The sequence below is a fragment of the Anas platyrhynchos genome, chromosome 2 (assembly GCF_047663525.1).
Source record: "Anas platyrhynchos isolate ZD024472 breed Pekin duck chromosome 2, IASCAAS_PekinDuck_T2T, whole genome shotgun sequence".
Classification (NCBI taxonomy): Eukaryota; Metazoa; Chordata; class Aves; order Anseriformes; family Anatidae; genus Anas; species Anas platyrhynchos.
The window spans coordinates 155806102-155824504 of NC_092588.1; the positions used below are offsets into that span (position 1 = coordinate 155806102).

The window sequence follows — 18403 nt, forward strand, 5'->3', positions numbered from 1 at the left end:
AAGTACTTTTCTCCCTTTAATGTCTATAAACAGTACAAAGGGTGATTAAAGATTTTTATTCTCATATTCTTTTTTTCTCTCATGTTTAGCAAAGCTACTAAAAGCTAAGAGATGTGACTAGAGAAGTTGGTAAAATGGAGAAGGAGAAAGTGCAAAGAAAATATTTGAAAAGTCTAACTGATTATTTGGACTGCTCCGTGATGCTGAAATGAAAAACAGAGCTGAATGCATTCACAGTGTGTCTGTGCCTTCTTTTCTCAGCAGAAGGCCCCGATGCAGCCATGGGTCTGTTACTGTGATAAGGGACCAGAAGCAGTGCTGCTTCAGTCAGTGCTTCTGTTGCAGAGCTACATCCCCCTCAGGCCACAGGTACTATAACATAAAAATAAGTAATTGGGCCAGGGATTTTCACACTGGAGAGGTAATAGATTTAGTTGCTCTTCAGAATGGATTGCTTTGTTTTTCTTTTGTTTAATCTGGGCAAAGGGTAAAGGGAAGGAGGATATGAAATGAGATCACATTCTAAGGGAAATGGAAGATGGGAGATGCAGAAAATGTAGAGGGAGTGATAAAAGATAAGCAAAGGGAAGGGTTTCCATACTGGGAACAGTGTTGGTATCCCAGGTGTGAAATTTGAGGGTGATTGGAAGAACCTCATCAGCAGGCAACACAGGTCTCAGGGAATTTGGGGAGGGATGCAGGCATCCAGCATCTCCAGTTCCTGACATGGATCTGCAGGGCCTGATACCAGTATGGTTGAAAGCAACAAAAGCAGTGTGGAAACAAGTGCTTTCATGGGATGCCCTGGCAGAGGGCTCCTCTACACCTGTTGTAGACGCTCAGACTCCTTTAGTGACCATTTCCCAGGTCTGGACAGGCTTTACCCTCGAGTGCTACTCTCTGTAGAGGGGAGAAGGGACTGGATGCTTTTGTGCCATTTCCTGCCAGGAGACACATGCCACCCTGTGCTTTTCCAGGCACACATCAAAGGAACCAGCAGGACATCCTTGCCCTTCTCATTGACCACCTCAGCCTTGTCTACAGCTCTATGCCTGTTCCTGCAACAGGTCCGACTCCTGCACTGCTGTTGTGGGCAGCTCGGTGTCGTGCACCTATAGGGCAGTGCAGGGCAGGGTGGCTGCTGTTGTTCTTGTGCAGTCACTTCTTTTCCTGGGTGTGTGTGGCTCTGCTGTGGGAGGGGAGGACGTACTTTCCACCTGCTCACGGGGCTTGTCTTGGACACAGGCCACATGCCCATCTGCAAATACCATCTGCAAAATGCTGCTTCTAGGTGAAATTCCTGCTCCACTTCCCCTCAGGTCCCTTTCCTGCCAACTCCAGCTACTTTATCGCTTTTCTTTGCTATCAACTCTTCTGCAGCTCAGGGAGAAACTGCCTCCCCTCACCCTCCCTCCCACATCCCCTTTCCCATCCAGCAGCGATGCCATTCTCCCTCCCATCACCATGTTTTGCTGACCCAGTCGTGCCAATTGAAAATAAACAAATAAATGAATCTGTGAAGCTGCAGAGACGGTGCTCAGGGGACAGGGAGAAAGAGCAATTGGGGGAGGTAGGAAGAGGAAAAAAAACGGGTGGGGGAAAAAGTGTTTGATTTAAGAAACTTAATTTGAATAAACCCCTCCTTCCTCTGGTCCTCATTGGCTTCCTTCTTTCTCCTCCATATTAATGAACTAGCCAAGGAGAAGCGATTGGCTCCATATCCCCTTTCCTTTCCTCAGGCACTTGGGGGAGGAGGTGTTTGCATTTCTCCGCAGGACCAGCTCGCTTTGCAGAGCATTGTCTGGGTATGAGAATCACACAGACACACACACACACATACAGAAATACCGGGGCGAGCACACCACAGCCTTGACTTGCATGCAGAGCATCTGATCCAGCCTGAATCCCCTTCTCCTCCTTTGCTCCAACCCCCACTTCCCAAGCTAGAATAACCCCCCTTAAAAATAAAAATATAAATAAGAAAGGGGAAAAAAAAAACAAAACAGACACCAGGAAAAAAAAAAAAAAGTTTGCAACAAATCTCCTCCCTCCCCCCTCTTTGCCTTTTTTTTTTTTGGATTTAGCGATGGCAAATTCCTTCACGGCCAGGACCTGGCCCATCCCCTGAGCAAAGGCAGCCTGGACATGACCGGCAGGCGAGGGAGGAGGAATTTGGATTCCCTTCGGAGGCGCCGACCCCTCCTCCGGCCGGTAGGAGCGAGGCGGGGGGAGCCCGGCTCCGGCCGCTCAGTGTCCCCGCGGGCAGCCGGGGCTGGTCCCCTCCGTGTCCCCCCGCCGCTGGCTCCGAGCCCGCCGGCACCCGCCCCGCCCCGGCACCCGGCGGGGATGCAGCATCTCCAGCACCGGGACGGATCCCTGCTGCAATGGTAAGTCCCTTCCCCCGGCCGGGCAGTGGGATTCGGGCTCTGCCCCGCTTCGCTTCGGCCCCAGCCCGGAGATGCTCCAGAGCCGCTGATTGCAGCCGGCGGGGGATTAGGAACCGGCGGCTTGTCTTGGAGTGACATTGATTTACCGGCTCTTTCCCCAGGTCCTGGGAATACTTCTTTTGGGGGGAAATGAACGCAGGCTTTCAGCCTCCAGATACAACTGCAGGCTCCGAGGATGTGTCCGCGAGATAGATTTGTTGCTTGTCGAACAGATAAAGCTCCCTTTGCGTGTGGTGACAGGTTAACGTGCTTGGTATGGGAATCACGTCTGATTTTAACACAATATGGCTGGTAAATAAAACCTGATTGCTAACAGACACGGTGCTGCTGTTGGCATTTTTGAGCTCTAGGCTACCTTTGCAGTTCTGCATCTTCACCTGCCGCAGAAACTCTGATTCACCCTTCAAGCAGTGCACCAGGACTCCTCTATTTTTCTGTGGGGCAGTAGTAGAAATTGCTGTTAATGTGCCTTTGACCTCTGCTTGCATGCCTCTGGGCACTTCTTATCAGTATTTGAACAGCTGGCTCTAATAATACCATCTTTATGCAGAGCACATCCTAAGTCAGAGGGATAGCACGCAGGACAGACTTTTTGCCGCTATGCTGTGGTTTTAACGTGTGAACGGTTCAGGTATGTATTGGAATCTGAAGAGTTTACTGTCAGGGAGAGAAAGAAAATGCAGCATGGTGTTCAGGAGTAGGAAATGCATGGAAAAAAAAAAAAAAAAAAAGAGAGAGAGAGAGGGAGAGATTTGTTTTGAGACATACCGGTGTCTATGGCGAGATGATCACTTACATAGAAGTATGTCTGGATGAACTCCCTGGAAGTCAGTGGTTTTCCTCTGCATCTAGTCTGCTGGTAAACAGAATCTGGCCTTTAGCTTGAAGCAGGTATTGGAGTAGCACTGGAGGTAATTATAAGAGTAACAAATAATAAGAACCAAAATGAAGAAGGTGGCAAAGTGACCTGGTTCTTTCCTAGGGTATTATGGATTACCATCCGTCTTGTGTACGTTAATTAAAGTGCATGTGTTGGACTGATATTGCAATATGCAGTGTAACTGAAGAAGATTTTTTTTTCCCTCTTTCTCTTTTTAATCTCTTGGAGTCAACAAACAGCAAATAGATTTTCATTTGATATTATTTTGGTACACTGCCATCTCACTTCTGTATTCTGCGTATGCAACACTGGTCAGGTATGGTGGGAAAATATTTCTATGGCTAGCAAATGTTAATCAAAGTGAATGTATGACTGTTTAATATACTGTTAAAGATAATAGGAAGGCAAAATCCTTAAAGTGTTGTTATTATAGCTATGGAGAAAGAATGCATTATACAAGCATCTTTACTTGGCTAATGCAAAACACGCTGGAGCTGTCTTGAACGAAGTTGTCCTAAAGGAAAGGTAAAGCAGCACTGCTCCAATTTGATGAATAATTAAGGAATGCTATTCAGTACAATAACAGCAGTTGGATTTAAGTTGATATCTCTGCTTGTATCTTGGTTATAGCTCTGTGTTATAATTTATGTGTATATTTTTTCACATTCTATGTGCTGAGAGCAGTGGTAGCTGCTTTTTTGTTCATGCAGGACAGCTACAATTGATCTGTTATTGTAGTGGCAATCTATCTTGGATATCGCGGAGCAGAGGGTTTCTGTTGCTTTGTTTTCTCCAATCTAAGGCATGTGTGCAGTGACTGGAAGGATAACCATTGGCACTGAACAGACTCCAAGGTCATGGGGGGCTTCTCGGAATGCCAGAAGGAAAGCCAGTTGTCCCAATGTATTCGTCTTTAAACAGGGACAGGTTTTGTGATTGCTCCGTGGCTCTAGCCTTCCATTGGGGTTCCTGCTAGAAAGCAAGAGGGCTTCTTCCTCCCTGTAGATTTAAGATGTCTGCTGTTCTCGTGGTGGTGCCACAGCCTCCTGTGGCTCTCCAGATCTGCTGTTGTCAGTGTATATGTGAAGCTCATAAACACGAAAGCAGAAGCTTTGTTGTAGGATGCTACCAGGGAGAGAAAAACAGAGATCTCTGAGATTGTGGGCTGCGCTGTTGATCACGTTCAGACCTTTGTTCATCGCATCTCTCCTGATTTGGCTGACTGAGCCGGCATCCTGGAGATATTTTTTCTGGGGTTGAGTTCCATATGTGCCTACGCCTTTGATCAGTTGAGACCCATGTCCCCAGGCTGATTCATTTTAATATAGCAGATTTTGTTTTTCTTTCCTTCCTTCTGAGCACACTCGGTACAAACAGTCTAATTCTTAAATTAGCTCAGATTATCTTCTAATGAAACCAGAGTATGTGAGTTAAGAAGCACAGACAAAAAGTAAACTGAGGACAGGATCATACTGTAACTCATGTGCAGAAATATCACATCTTATAGTCACTTCCAATTTAGTAGAGAAGAATCCTTTTTTTTTCTTTTTTTTTTTTTTTCTCATGATTCTCAGGAGATGTAAAATGAGATCAAGATTTAGAAGTCAGTGGAGATACTGCAAGTTATTTTACTTGGCTTAGAAACCACAGCATCAAACTATAAGTCAGCATGTTTTTTGTTTTTGCGTTGGTTTATGCTCTCTTGTTTCCATTCCCTGTTCTCCTCTCATGTCTGACATCCAACCATCCAGTATCACCTGTGAAGATAACAGGTGCACAATTTCATACACATTGAACTTAACGGGATTTTTGGAGTGGGTCCTCCACACCATTGCAAAAGTGGAATAACCCTACTGAAAGGGGTACAAATGCACCAGTGAGAAACTCTCTTTTTTTTCCTGTATATGACTTTAGTCATCTGTGCTGATAATACATTGGCAAGGATAGCTTTAGCATCACCCTGTATCAGAGTATTCCTGCTAGACAATATGTACAACATCCCTTGAGGAGACACTTTTCCAGTTCCCTCTGTGCTGAACTTGTACTGGTCTTAAGAAAAGCTTTGCATACAGAAAGGTATTTGGTTGTCTACAGTCATTAACAAGTAGTAGAATTCATCACTTCAGATTTTAGTTGAGTGGGCACAAATATATGGGAAAAAAGGCATATATGCAAAATGCTTTGCTGTGCCCCCCCCCCCCCCCCCCCCCCCCTTGCTTTGCACGTATTTTAGTCTCTGACCACCTTTTGCTCTCAGTTTGTTGATCCACCTTCTTTGGCTTGAACTTTTATCTCCACAAGACAAACTAGGAAATCATGTAAAACAAGAAAGATTCTTTGAGTCTTGTTCACATAATTCACTTCAATTTGTTGATGGTATTCCTATGCAAGATGATGGGCTGTTCTGTAGAGTAGCCAGATTAATAATTTCAGGGTAGAACTTCTTAGGAGAAGTTACATTAGGAGGAGATACATTATTACATTCCCTGAAGGAAAAGTACAAGCTTTGTCACACAGAACATTTAAAGCTAACATGGCTATTGTACCGGGGAATATTCCTTTGGAAAGAACCCTGCATAAAAACCTGGTTGCGATGACTCTTGTTTCCTGCTCTGATTCTATGCTACTGTTGAATTCAAATACTCTTGACATAATTGTCCCATAAAATGAGCTAATTTACATTTGACATCAGAATTTATCTGCCCTGGAGATATCCTGATGATCTCATTCCTGTTCATTCAGGTGTAATGGTTGGATGGGTGAAGGTATAAGGGTGTATGGTAGGACTATGATCTGAAACAGTTCTGATTATTCATTTGACAGATTTTTTTTAAGATGTTTTAAAAGGTGTGATAATCTCCATTTAAATTATATATATTTTTAACAAATTAAATTAACAATTCTACTTTACATTAGTTTATCTCTAATTCACCCTACACCCAGCAAAAAAGCAAATAAATATTTTATATGGTTTAATTTTTCTTCTTAAAAATAGTTATGGCAACAACAATAAACAACAATAACAACAATATAAACTTCCACTTATGACATGTTGGGAATTTTAAAGTCTAAGAACTCCTTATTGAGCATAGAACACCACACTTCTGCCACATCTTTTTGAGGGTTTGTCTTTCTGCTGTTGAGGTATTTCACAAAAAGCCTTAATCACAATGGCTTTTGCACTCCATTACAGATTATTGGGTCACAATTGTTCAGGAACTGCAAATGGAAGGATAATTATAGACTGTTATCTGTGATTTGTTGGGCCTGCTAAATGGAACTGAGGGTTAAGGCAGGAAAAGTCTTTTTAATCTGCATAGTGGGTTAATGGCTAAGATTTTTATTCCTCGGTTCCTCAGAATAAGGCAAATTGTGCTATTTCTTTTCTCTCCAAGGACAGCATATTGCCCTATCTGATTCATTGGGAAATTGTAAGGAAAATGTCTTGTTGAATAGAAACACGACAATATCACATTCTTTTCTTTCAGGGAGTAGACATAAGTTCTGTCTCTGATGCAGAGAGGAGGTGTAAATTGCCTCACTCTCAAGGTGAATACTTGGCCCCAAGGGATCCCCTGCAAAACTGTCATTCATTTCATGTGGATGAAGGCTTTCTCTCAGACGTGTCTGACAGTCTGGGGTGATGTCCATCTACTCTCATTTAAGCATCTGAAAATTAGATAGTTACATCCAGGCTAATTCCAATCTCCCATATTATTATATAAGGTGATATAAGGTGCATCATCTCATCCTGAAGATGAATAACTTGGGGGGTTGGTTGGGGGGGGGGGTGGTCTTGCTGCTACTGTATCAGAGCTGCACATCCAAAATCTGAGATGAATTGTTCCACAATATCTCAGACATGTCCCTATGAAGTGTAATCCGTCTCTTGCTCCCGTCTTTGTTCAGGGGGAAAATGTATTGATCTTTTATTTATGTATTTTTTGGTAATTATTATTATTTCTCTCTATATTTTTGCTAGCTCATAGCAATAGCAGATCCTGAAAAGTATTCAGTATTCTGAAAAGCCCAAACCTGCTGTGGTGACCTCCACAGCTTCCTCACCCCCATCTTCCCTTTTTCCAAATGACAGCAGACGCAGTCTGTCCCTGGCAGGTAGAATTCTTGCTGCATGTCCCAGGCAACACCTTTTTTATTCGAAGCTGGGATTTTTTGGTTGTTTTTGTTTTGAATTCATTGATTATTTTGGATCTCAGAGCCTTCTTTGGTGTATTGACACTTTCTGTCTTCAAAGCACATCCAATTAGTAGGAGGGATTTGCCAACTGAAGCTTGTATGTCATTTCATGAACAGGTGGAGATGCATCAACACAGAGGAATATCCAGGACAGCTACATGATTTTCTGTAGGCAGATGCAAGCTCACTCTGCCTGTTCTCTGAGCCAGCCAGCAGCTTTGCAGTGCAACAAGCCTGATCTAATATACCCTACTTGTGAATAGCTAGACTATGTGTTGCAAGTAGATGGAGACGAATGTTGATCAGGCCTCATTGGCTTAGGGCTGGCAACTTGTGAAAAATGTTCTGGCCACCTTGGGGCACATATGCTTAGAATTAGGAGACCTGAAAGCCAGCTATTTGCCATAAATCAATACCTTTCTTATTATAATGCATCCACCCCCGTCTTAAGCTAACACACTCCAACTGTCTGTTGATAAATGAATTTAACTAACACCTTCCTCCATAACTATGGCTTTTAAAAATACTTTCTGAAGTTCAAATAATGAAATATATATATAAATACATGAACATCTCACAGCACAGTGATATGTAGACAAATTAAAGTTGCAGTACTAACAGATAACTTCTCCACAGCGGAAATGCGTCATACATATTTATTTGGAAAGGCAGTTTAAAATAGCTAAGATATCCTTAATTGTCAATTTTTTTTTTTTTTTTCCAGGAATCATAAGTCTTTTTTAAATCATAACATTTCTATTTTTGCTCTTTTTTTTTTTTTTTTTTTTCCGTTTGGAAGTAAGTTTATAATGGATTTTTTTTTTTTTTTTTTTTTTTTTTTTATTTTTAGGAAAAAAAAATAGAATTGTATTCATGCTCTTATGTAAAAAGTATTTCATTTTAAAAAGTGATTTGTCATAATAGTGATATTTATATGTATGTAAATTCTTAAAGAGATCTAAATTGAGCACCAAAAGCCATGTATGAACTTGGCGTTAGTACACGGTACGCTCATTTCTAAGATGTTAGACACACAACAAAACTCTCTCTTCACGTTGGCCTAGAAACAAATTATATAAAGAAGCCAGCACAAGTGTATTATATAAAAGCCCAAGTTAAAGTTAGTAAAGTTACTCATTTCCTGTGTTTTAGAGAGCTGGATCTTTGGATTTCTTCCAACAGTTTTGTGCTCTAACTTAAGATGCAGAGGAGATGAGAGAGCATCAGAAATACCGCAGATGCTTAAGCTCATCATGACTAAGGCTGTGAATGTGTCACAGCTGTCACTAGAGCCTTGAATTCCACAATCCACAATCATTCATTTGAGTTGCATGAAGTTTGACAGCTTGGATGGTGTTTTTGTGCTAGTGAATGGGTTAGTTAACCAAGATGATTATGTACAGTGGGAGAACAGCTGGAATAAACTTAATTTGAGAGAACAGTGTGTGGTGGCTGCAGAATGAGAGAAGAGCATGAAAAGCCATTATTAGACATCTTGAAGCTGCTTCTCTCACCACTCATCTCTGGACACTGATCTATTTTCTCTAGCTTGTTGTTCTTGACCCTGCTCTTTGTACCACAGCTGGGTAATGATGGTGATAGAAAATAGTTTTCAGAGACTACCAAAATCTGAATGTTACTCAGGAGAAGATATGAGTATCGTAACCTTTTTGGTCCCCCTCGCAGCTGTAGCCCTGACAGATTTTCACTTCTGGCCTTCAACTCATTCCTGTTCCTTTGCATGGAAGACTCGACCTCTTTTATTATTATAGTTTCTATAATACTGTTCAGAAATGGGATTGAGAGACATAAAGATAGACATGATTAAGACACGTAAATATATGTATGTATTTTGAAGTGTCTACATGTATCAAAGTTAAGCTCCTATTACAGCCAAAGGGGATTTAGAGCATGGTTCTGTCATCCACACATGTCAAGTGTCAAGTGTCATCTGAGGTCCCCTGGGGTATCTGACATCCTCTAGGGACAAGGAAGTGTGATGCTGATCTACTCCTGAACTTTTCACTTCTGTATGAGTACAGGTAAAATACCCCGGGACAATGGTGACACAAACACCAATGTTTAGTTTACTGTTTCAGGCCAATACCCAGTCAATGAAAATAAATAGAGGTACGTACTACAGAGTGAACTTTGTAAATATTAAGCCTGAAAACTCTTGAATAAATGCTACTTAGATGTTTTAGTCTGCAGTTCAAACCCTGCCCTGGGTTTCTGATCCCTTCTCATGATTTAGAATGAGACTGATCTATTGTGGCCTTGGTGCTCTTACGACAAACATTAAGCGTACAGTTAATTTTCAAACATTCTCGCACAGGGCTTAGGAATGCCCTTTGCTATTGCTACTTCAGAAGATCACAGTTAAGATGATGTTCCACAAATGAATTGCTACATTGCCGTTGTTTCCACTTAGCTCCAGATTGCTCCTGGAATTATTTTTCCTGGGACGTCACAGAAGCTGAACTTGCCTTTCTCCAGATTTAATCACCACAAGCAGCTCCTGCTCATCCTGTGACTGACTAATCCAAAAGGTGTTTTTCCATCTATGTCATTTTCAGCTGAAGTATTACCATCCTGTGCTTCAGCCTTTACAATGTGTCCTTGTACTGCTCACTAGTCCATGCTGTCTCTGTATTGCTACCTTAGCCTTTCTCCCTCATTCATGTACCTTTGATGCAAAAAGACTTTTCTGTTGAAGTTCCCAATCTCCTTAATGCTGATGACTTTACTACATGGTTGTCTCAGTTTCTCCAGTCTCTCCTCTGTTTGGAATGGAGATTATAAGCTACACACCTGCTTTGCTAAAGATTTCTATTGTGCTTTTTTTTTTTTTTCTTTCCCCCATCAAGTTCTCTTTCTCCAAAAGACAAGGAGCTGTGTCCAAGGATATTAAAACAAAACATGACATATTTGAATCAAAACACTTCAGAGCATCAAGCTTTAATATTATTCTGATCATCTCAAATTCTTCAAGGTCTTCTGAAAGAAAAAACTCTCCCTGAAAGGGAGAGTTTTCAAGAATCATTTGAACTGTAGCTTCCTAATCTCATAAAACAAGCCCCACACTATTCTAACAGAAACAGTAAAGGATTCTCCAGACTAAGAGCTTCCCTTTTGACTCTATTGCTTTAGATTTTTTTTTTATTTTTTTTTTTCTCTTCCTGATAGAACATTAATTTGACCTCCTGTTTTCCTTTCCAGTGTTCCTAGTAAATTAGAGCAATGAGGGCACAATTTAGCTACTCTCCCAAATTGATTCTGAGACAAACCTGAATGGGTAGAATATTCTTAGGCTGTTATGCAGCAGTTCCACGTGAACCACTAGTACATTATGCAATACAATAGATCTGACCCATTGCCAAATGTATTCACAGCCACAGAAATTTAGTAAGTGAAATATGTTTAAGAGTATGGATATGAAGGCAACAGTGTGATAGCTCAACCACACAACTTAGATCAGATAATTAGTAACACGTGACTATATTCTTGAAAGCTGGAAAGGAATTTCACTTGCATGTTAACATGAGATCTATTTCTTTGCTATCTAGATGGTGAAATTCTTACCTGATATTCTGCCTAATGAACTGCCAGACCATGCCATACTCTGTCACACATTGCAACATTACAATTTCAAAATTATTTCATTTGAATCAGAAATTGTTTGAATTTTCAGACATTCATATAATCTTTTGTAACTTCATTTTTGTTTATCTTATAATTACTTGTTCTACATGTAATGTTTTTGTGTTTGGAGATTTCTATGTGGAAGTTAATGGCTGTTTGTCGTATGATGTCTTTATGGGCAGTGGAGTCACAGAGTAGGTTTCTAAAATTTCTCATGGTTTTTGAACTTTTTTTTTTTTTGTCTTAAGGAAAAAAAAAAGGGGGGGGGGGGGGGGGGAAGAGAAAGGGCCAGGTAAGCCAAGCAAGACGATTTTTAAAAGTCAAATGAGATCTCTTGGCCAAATTCAAAAGAATACGCAGGCATTTCTCTCTGCCTGTCCAAGCTGATCCATATCACTCTCTTTAGCAGCATGTTCTAACTTGCATTTTATAAATCGGTTTTGAGAGCTTTAAGCCAAAATATTACAGCTTGTGATTCATGGGCTGGTTCCAACCTGCAAAATATTTGTACAGCTTCTTTGGTGTCCTTGCCATTTTCAAAATGCATCACCCTTGTGCATTAGTACTTCTATGCAACTCTGAAAAATGGTAAATTTTAGTGCCTCGGTATTTACATTTAGCCTGTAACAGGTAAAAGATCAGACCACCGAATATAGCCTGTACTACAGAAAACAGTGTGCATTTGTATCAGTACTGGAAAAGATGAAGGAGACATATGTGGAGATAGCTGAACCTGTTTTGTTGCCTCCAAACATATAATGATCTTCATCTTTTCTCAAAATGCATCTCAATGCCCACTTTTCACGGCTCTTGGCGCAACATAGCTCAGAATGCCTCCAATCACATTCCTACCTTGACTTCCAACACTTCTAAATATTATATTAACATATGTGGCATTTTTTTCCTCAGCTAAGATCAAGGAGGCTAAGAAAAATTACTTTAGTGACCATAAGTAATAATAAAAATCAGACTAAGTAGAGTATGACTTATTATTATTCCACCTGTTGTTTTGAGTTTTTCCTTCTTAGTTTGTCATGAGCAGTTTTGGAAGAGCTCCTGTGTTTTGCAATGAGCTATGAGAAGGAACCAGAGTCATTAATGTGAACAATGCTGAAATGTTTGTCAAACAAAATTCTTCCTGCTTGTTGAAACTTGGCCTTACTACAAAACCACTGAATCAACAAGAGGTGACCCTGATTTCTGAACGTGTCTCCTACTTAACATTCTACCATTTTAAAAAAAATTATTTTAAAGTAAATAATTTAGTTGAATCAGTCCATATATCAAAACTTCTTTGTTTATTTGTTAATTTCTTCAACATTCTGCTGCAATAGCGATTAGAGCACTATTGCAAAATCTCAACATCCTACACAAGACATCTGGAGAGATTACCATTCAAACACATTTCTACAAGTTATCCACATCTGAGATAGATCATAAGTATATAGGATTCAATTGCTTCCTTCCTTCCTTCCTTCCTTCCTTCCTTCCTTCCTTCCTTCCTTCCTTCCTTCCTTCCTTCCTTCCTTCCTTCCTTCCACAGGAATTTAAAATAAATCAGAATACTTCTGTCCCAAAAGAAGGGGCAGGTTATCTGTAAACATCCACAAAGTGTATGCCTGAAGTTACTAGAGGGAAGTCCACTTTGATTTGCATAAAGATGTACAACAAATTTGAAGGAAATCTAGCAGTTGAATACAATTTCCCTGAGGTTTCTTCTAATGCTGCTATCACAACATTCTCTTAACTCTGAGAGTGTTTACAAAACAAAGGCTTTCCAAGCCAAGGATGGGTCTACCACTCATTCGGTTTAATAGATACACAGTCAAAAATAAATAAATAAATAAATAAATGTAGATTTATAGAATTACAGAATTTAAGAGTGAATACTTACTTTCCTTCACCCAGAGGATTTCTTCAAAGTATTGTCATTATCCCAAACTGATATTTAATAAGGAATGATCTATGGAAAACTCACAACCCCAGAGATCTTAAATCCTCAGAAAAGAAAAATATCTTCCTGAAACTGTTATCAATAGGTTTTGCAATGTGTCTTTTTATGATATGTAACAACACAAATTTCTGTTGTCTTTTCAAGATAAAATATTTCTCCCTTGATGTGGAAGAAACTGCCCTCAGTAAGATCTGTTCAGTAGTGGTGCATTTGCTTGATTCAGCACTGGCATGAATAGCAATTAGACTGGAAATCGTTGGGAAAATAGATAATAATTTACACTGCTGTAATGGGAGTAAAACAGGAAGAAGCTGCAGTAACCCAGGAGAATCTGATTTCCACATGAGTTTCTCTCTATACAACATAAAATAAATAAGATATGTAACAAAGTCCATCAGCAACTTTTCAAACAATGGTCAGGGAAAATCATGGATGAGAGACTGTTCCCATAGGCAGCTTGGATGAGGCCATTCCAATTTTGGGCATCAATCAGTTTATAAGAACTCAGTTAAGAGTTCTCAGTTAAGAGTTAAGTTTATAAGAACTCAGTTTATAAGAATCAGTTTATAAGCCACACAAAGGAGACTTAGAGAGAACTAAGTTATGCTTCTACAGAAGAAGACTAGAGACTGCTAGGAGCTAAGTAGATACCAGAAGCAAACCTGTCTTTGGTGAGGTGTTCTGTGTCTTGGATAAACACAGTAGTACATAAGCCCTTCTGACATTGCCAAGGAGTATTAGGAGGTAGGATCTGACATGGACACCTGTCAGCAGTAACGAGAAAGTATTTGCAAAGCTTGTATGCGCTGAAATTATCTTATATTGGTGGAGTCTTCCCACTTATTCCATTTGGCCCACTCTCTGAAATTTTTGGATGAGTCCTCACTGATTAAAATAAATAATTCTGATCTTTGGATGCTACCTGTTATAAGCTTTATCTCTTTTCAATGAATTCAGCCATATTTGCTTCTGAGTCTGCAGAAGAACTGGTGATGGAATATCTACATGCATTCTCCTGTTTGAATATTTGAATACATTTCAGCAGAACACATTATTTATCAAGTCCTTTGGGATATAAGGGACTAAGACTGTGGAATACATTGTCAGGGTCCCTGATGAGAAACTAAAGAGCACCAGAGAACATCCTGGACCTCTGCAATTTGGTCACTATGCTGTTATTAATTTGTTATTAAATTTATGTTAAAGTATACGGCGTGGAATGTTGCATGGTTTTGGGGTCAAGTGTATTAAGATTATTCTTGACAATGCTTGGGCAAAATTCATAGATTATCAAAGTACACACATCATTCCCAATAGAAATTTCACAGGTGACCAGACAATCTGAGAGGCTGAAGACATTAAGCAAACTACAGGTAGTGTGTTCTGTGCCTGCTGGCCTCAATGCCAAAAAAAAAAAAAAAAAAAAAAAAAAAAAAAGTTACAGATGCCTTACAGACACCTTCTTATTGATATTTACATAAATTATGGTGGGGGGCAGAAGAAGTGTGGGTGATAACAACACAAGTAAATCTTGTATCTGTCTTTTGCCTCCCACATTCCCTAGCTCCTGTGCTATTCTAGGTCTCCTGGCAGTGCTGTTGGATTGTAGAGGGAGTATCCTAAGGCAATATTCCTTGGCTGAGTCATGATTCTGCTTTGATATCTCATGCTGTGGCTAGTCTGAACTATGGCTTTTCTGGAGCATCAGAGTTTAATCTCCACATGAAGTAATGACTCAGCTGAGATAGAGGAGGAAAGACCTCTCTTGGTGGGCAGATCCGGTTCTCTGCAGGGCTGGGAAATATGTTGGAAGAGAGAGCTGGCTGAACATCAGAGTTTATACTCGACTTGCACATTCCTAAGTTGTTTCCCTAGTGACGATATTAACAAGAATGATTTTAGAGTACTTTTTCCATGTCTGCTTTTAGAGTTTATATATCATCAGAAGTCAAAAAGTACAACGGGCATTTTCCAGCAGAAAGGATTTTTTGTTTGGTTGTTTGTTTGATTTATAGTCCACATTGGCACAAGGGAGATCTTGTTTATAACATGGATCTCCCTGTCTTGCAACTGCTGGTATTTTTCAATCCACAGGCCCTGTGGGAGCTGAAGGAACACATCCTGTGGGATCCTTAGTGTGTCTTGTATGAATGGTAGTGACTTGGGAATTTGTCTCTGCACCATGAGGTCTGTGGGCCATTTAAGGTAGACACAGCTTAAGACCTACTCAAACTCAATGAGCACTCACAAACTCCCCAAATTAGGCTCCTAATGGGAAAACTGAAATAGCACGAACAGAAGAAAATTGTTTCTAAGAAATAAATTTGATAAAAGTCAGCACCCTTCATATTTGCTATTATAAACAGTAGTTTTTAAAATCAAAATATGGAACATGATTCTTTGGAGAAAAAATATAGGGTTATTCTAGCAATATTTTGTTTGTTTGTTTGTTTGTTTTGTTCTCATGTTTGTTGAAAAAACCTTACAGAATAAACACCCACTCTGTCTCCTGACAATTAAGGACCCTGAGCACAATCAGAATAATTTTGTTTTAATTTCCAAGAAAACAAGACTGACTGAAACAAGTATAAAAATGTGCAGTTTGAAAGTCTGGAGGACTCTGAGATATTAGAAAATAATAGTGAAACAGAGAAGTAAAAAGGGAAAAAGGAAAAAGGCTTATGAGCTTTGGTAGTAGGAAGCCCTAAGATGCAAAACCCTGAAGGTGGTGCTAAAAACCAAAGTCTATTATCACGTCTGAACTGGGAGTGCCATCAGTATAGGTTTCTTTTACCGGAGAAGAGAGCTAGGCATCTCCAAAGAGGGGCTGAAGTAAAAATACGATTCACACAATAGAGGTGTTTGGCTCTCTTCATTAAATGTAGAAGGAGATTAAATTTTCTCTGCTTATAATTTAAATGTTTAAATTATTTAAAATAATTTAAAGCCTGGTGACCCAGAACAATACAGACAGTTCACTAATACCACGTGACACTTGCTTTATTTAGGATATCATGTAATTATAACTAACACTGAATGTCAGGAAGAACTTCATTTTTCTTTCTGTAGTCAGAGTAAAGGGGTTCAAATTGTTGGGGATGGGGTTGTGCATTTTCAAATGTGTTCCAAATTTATTTTATGACACAGTAAATCATGATTAAATTTTTTATAAGTAAATCAGAATGCATCACATGGCATATTCTGTAATACAGCAAAATGAATTAAAAATAATAGCTAAAATATACTTCTACTTCAAACCTTTTTAAATACTTTCCCCAGTTATCAAAAAGAATTTCCAAACTCTGTGTCCCAAATCAAGTAGCATCAATATTTCCTTCAGCCAAAAAAAAAAAGCTAGAAATGTAAATGACGGACAGAAATAGTGCTTATGATTAATATATAAATTGCCCATTTGCTATTTTAACATTTTGATTTGAACCATTAATTTAAATGGAAATCAGTGATAACTAAGCAGGAAGGTTAATTAAACTTAACGTCCTGCTTTGGACTGCTTGCTGATATCTACATTTCACATCAGTGGTTTGGGGCTGAATTTCAATCTCTCCAGTGAACTGTTTTTTGCTCTTATACACCACACTTTTTTTTTTTTCCCTGTAACTCACCATTGTCAAGCAGTTCCAGCCTAGACCTGAATCTTTATCGCTTCATCAAAAAGCTGATCAAGATTGACTCAGCTCTGAAATGTATGGGTTATAAAATCTGAGATCACAAACTGTGCACTGCATGTGTATTTTACATTAAACCACTCAGTAGTGTCTAAGAAAATGAAAGTGATTTTTCTTAGTTTCAGCCTTCTGGGCTCTTTCATGGGTGAATGTATTAGAACAGAATACCAAATTAGGAATTAAAAGATTTACCAGGTTAAATCACAGAAATCCCACATGGGATGCAAAATGATATGTTGGTTACGTATTGAGGAAGCGGGAAGTAAGGAAAATGAAAAAAGAACCGCAATGAGAGTTTAACAAATTAAACTGACAATGCACCATTTAATGTGCATAAGAATACATTGATTAAATGGCAAACGAAATAGCAAGAGAATTCACTGCTTATTTTCTTACTGAAGTATGTTTCTTGTCACAAGATTAGAATATGGGCATTACGGAGATCCATTTTCACCTGTTCTGTCAAGAACGGTGGGATGAATTGACCAGTTAATCATTAAAATTATGAACGTCAAGAGTGAGGAATAGTACATACCAAAAAAAAAAATAAAAATACAGTCATATGGTATCTGGGATTAATAAATTGTCTGAGGTATATGCAATGGCTGTAAAGCCCTGTAGCTGTCTGAAGACACCACCACCTCCAGCCATGTCCACCACGTTCTCACCACCCCTTGAATCTGTTAGCTGAGCTGCTTGCGAAAGCACTCCCTAATGTGATTGAATCAAATTGCTAACCTTGCTTGGTTAGCAAAGCCTTATTATTTGAGCTAACCCAATTTAGTGGGAGTGAATTAGTTTAGGCAATGCTTGCACGACCAGCTCAGCAGGCAGATCAGTGGCAGTGTGGCATGGATTGGAGACACTAACCTGACTGGGAGTAATGTTATTTTCAGCATGGCTACAGCTGGAGAGAGAGAGAGATGTCCACAGCCTAAGGTAGGTGTCAGGAGCTGACAGCTGTTGGACGCTTCTGTATGGGATTTAGACACAGTGGTGTGCTAACCAATAGAATCTAATCTCTAGAGAGGGTCAGGAGGAAAGAAATCATGTGTTTTTATGAAGGAATCTCAGCTACCTTTCAGCTAAAGCAAACAAGTTCCATTAACTTGCTGGAAAATAGCTAAAAATGAAAACATTGTGAAAGAATAATGAAGATAATTTTGTGTTACTGTCTACACTGGTGATCAGAGAAGATAAAGTTGGTACTCAGTTAAAGTAATCCTGTGTTTACCTGTAATACCAAAGCTATCTAGATGTCAGGTACCAAATGCCCTCATTTCTCACTCCAGTCACTCAGAGCAGAAGTTACTGCTTATCTCTTCAGAAATTTGTCCTTTTCATTTGCTTCATGGTTTCATTAATATGCAAAGTAGGAGTGGTAACCCTAGCACAAATAGGCATTATACAACACAGTAGATTTCTTTGTAGGTAAAATAACCCTAAAAGTCTACGATTGCCTGTAAAGTTTGTTTATACAAGTGAGCAAACTGGGATGTTTTGTTTGCTCTGGAAAAGAGATTAAAAAGAAAGATGGGGAAATGGCATTATTTCTCTTTGTAGAGACTTGCTGATCTGTTTTAGAATACAAGGAGGA

The 18403-nt window shown here is 39.6% G+C and overlaps 1 protein-coding gene across 16 annotated transcripts in view; it reads left to right on the forward strand.

Annotated features, from left to right (window-relative positions):
- The first annotated feature begins 1685 nt into the window (after positions 1-1685).
- Positions 1686-18403, forward strand: part of ADCYAP1R1 (ADCYAP receptor type I) — a 142968-nt gene continuing 126250 nt past the window's right edge. For 4 of the 16 annotated variants that reach the window (XM_027450337.3, XM_005023230.6, XM_027450335.3 and 1 more), the window contains exon 1: positions 1756-2387. The gene's annotated coding sequence lies outside the window, so the exon portion shown is untranslated. The other 12 variants (XM_027450334.3, XM_021274924.4, XM_021274930.4 and 9 more) reach the window with 8 other exon arrangements.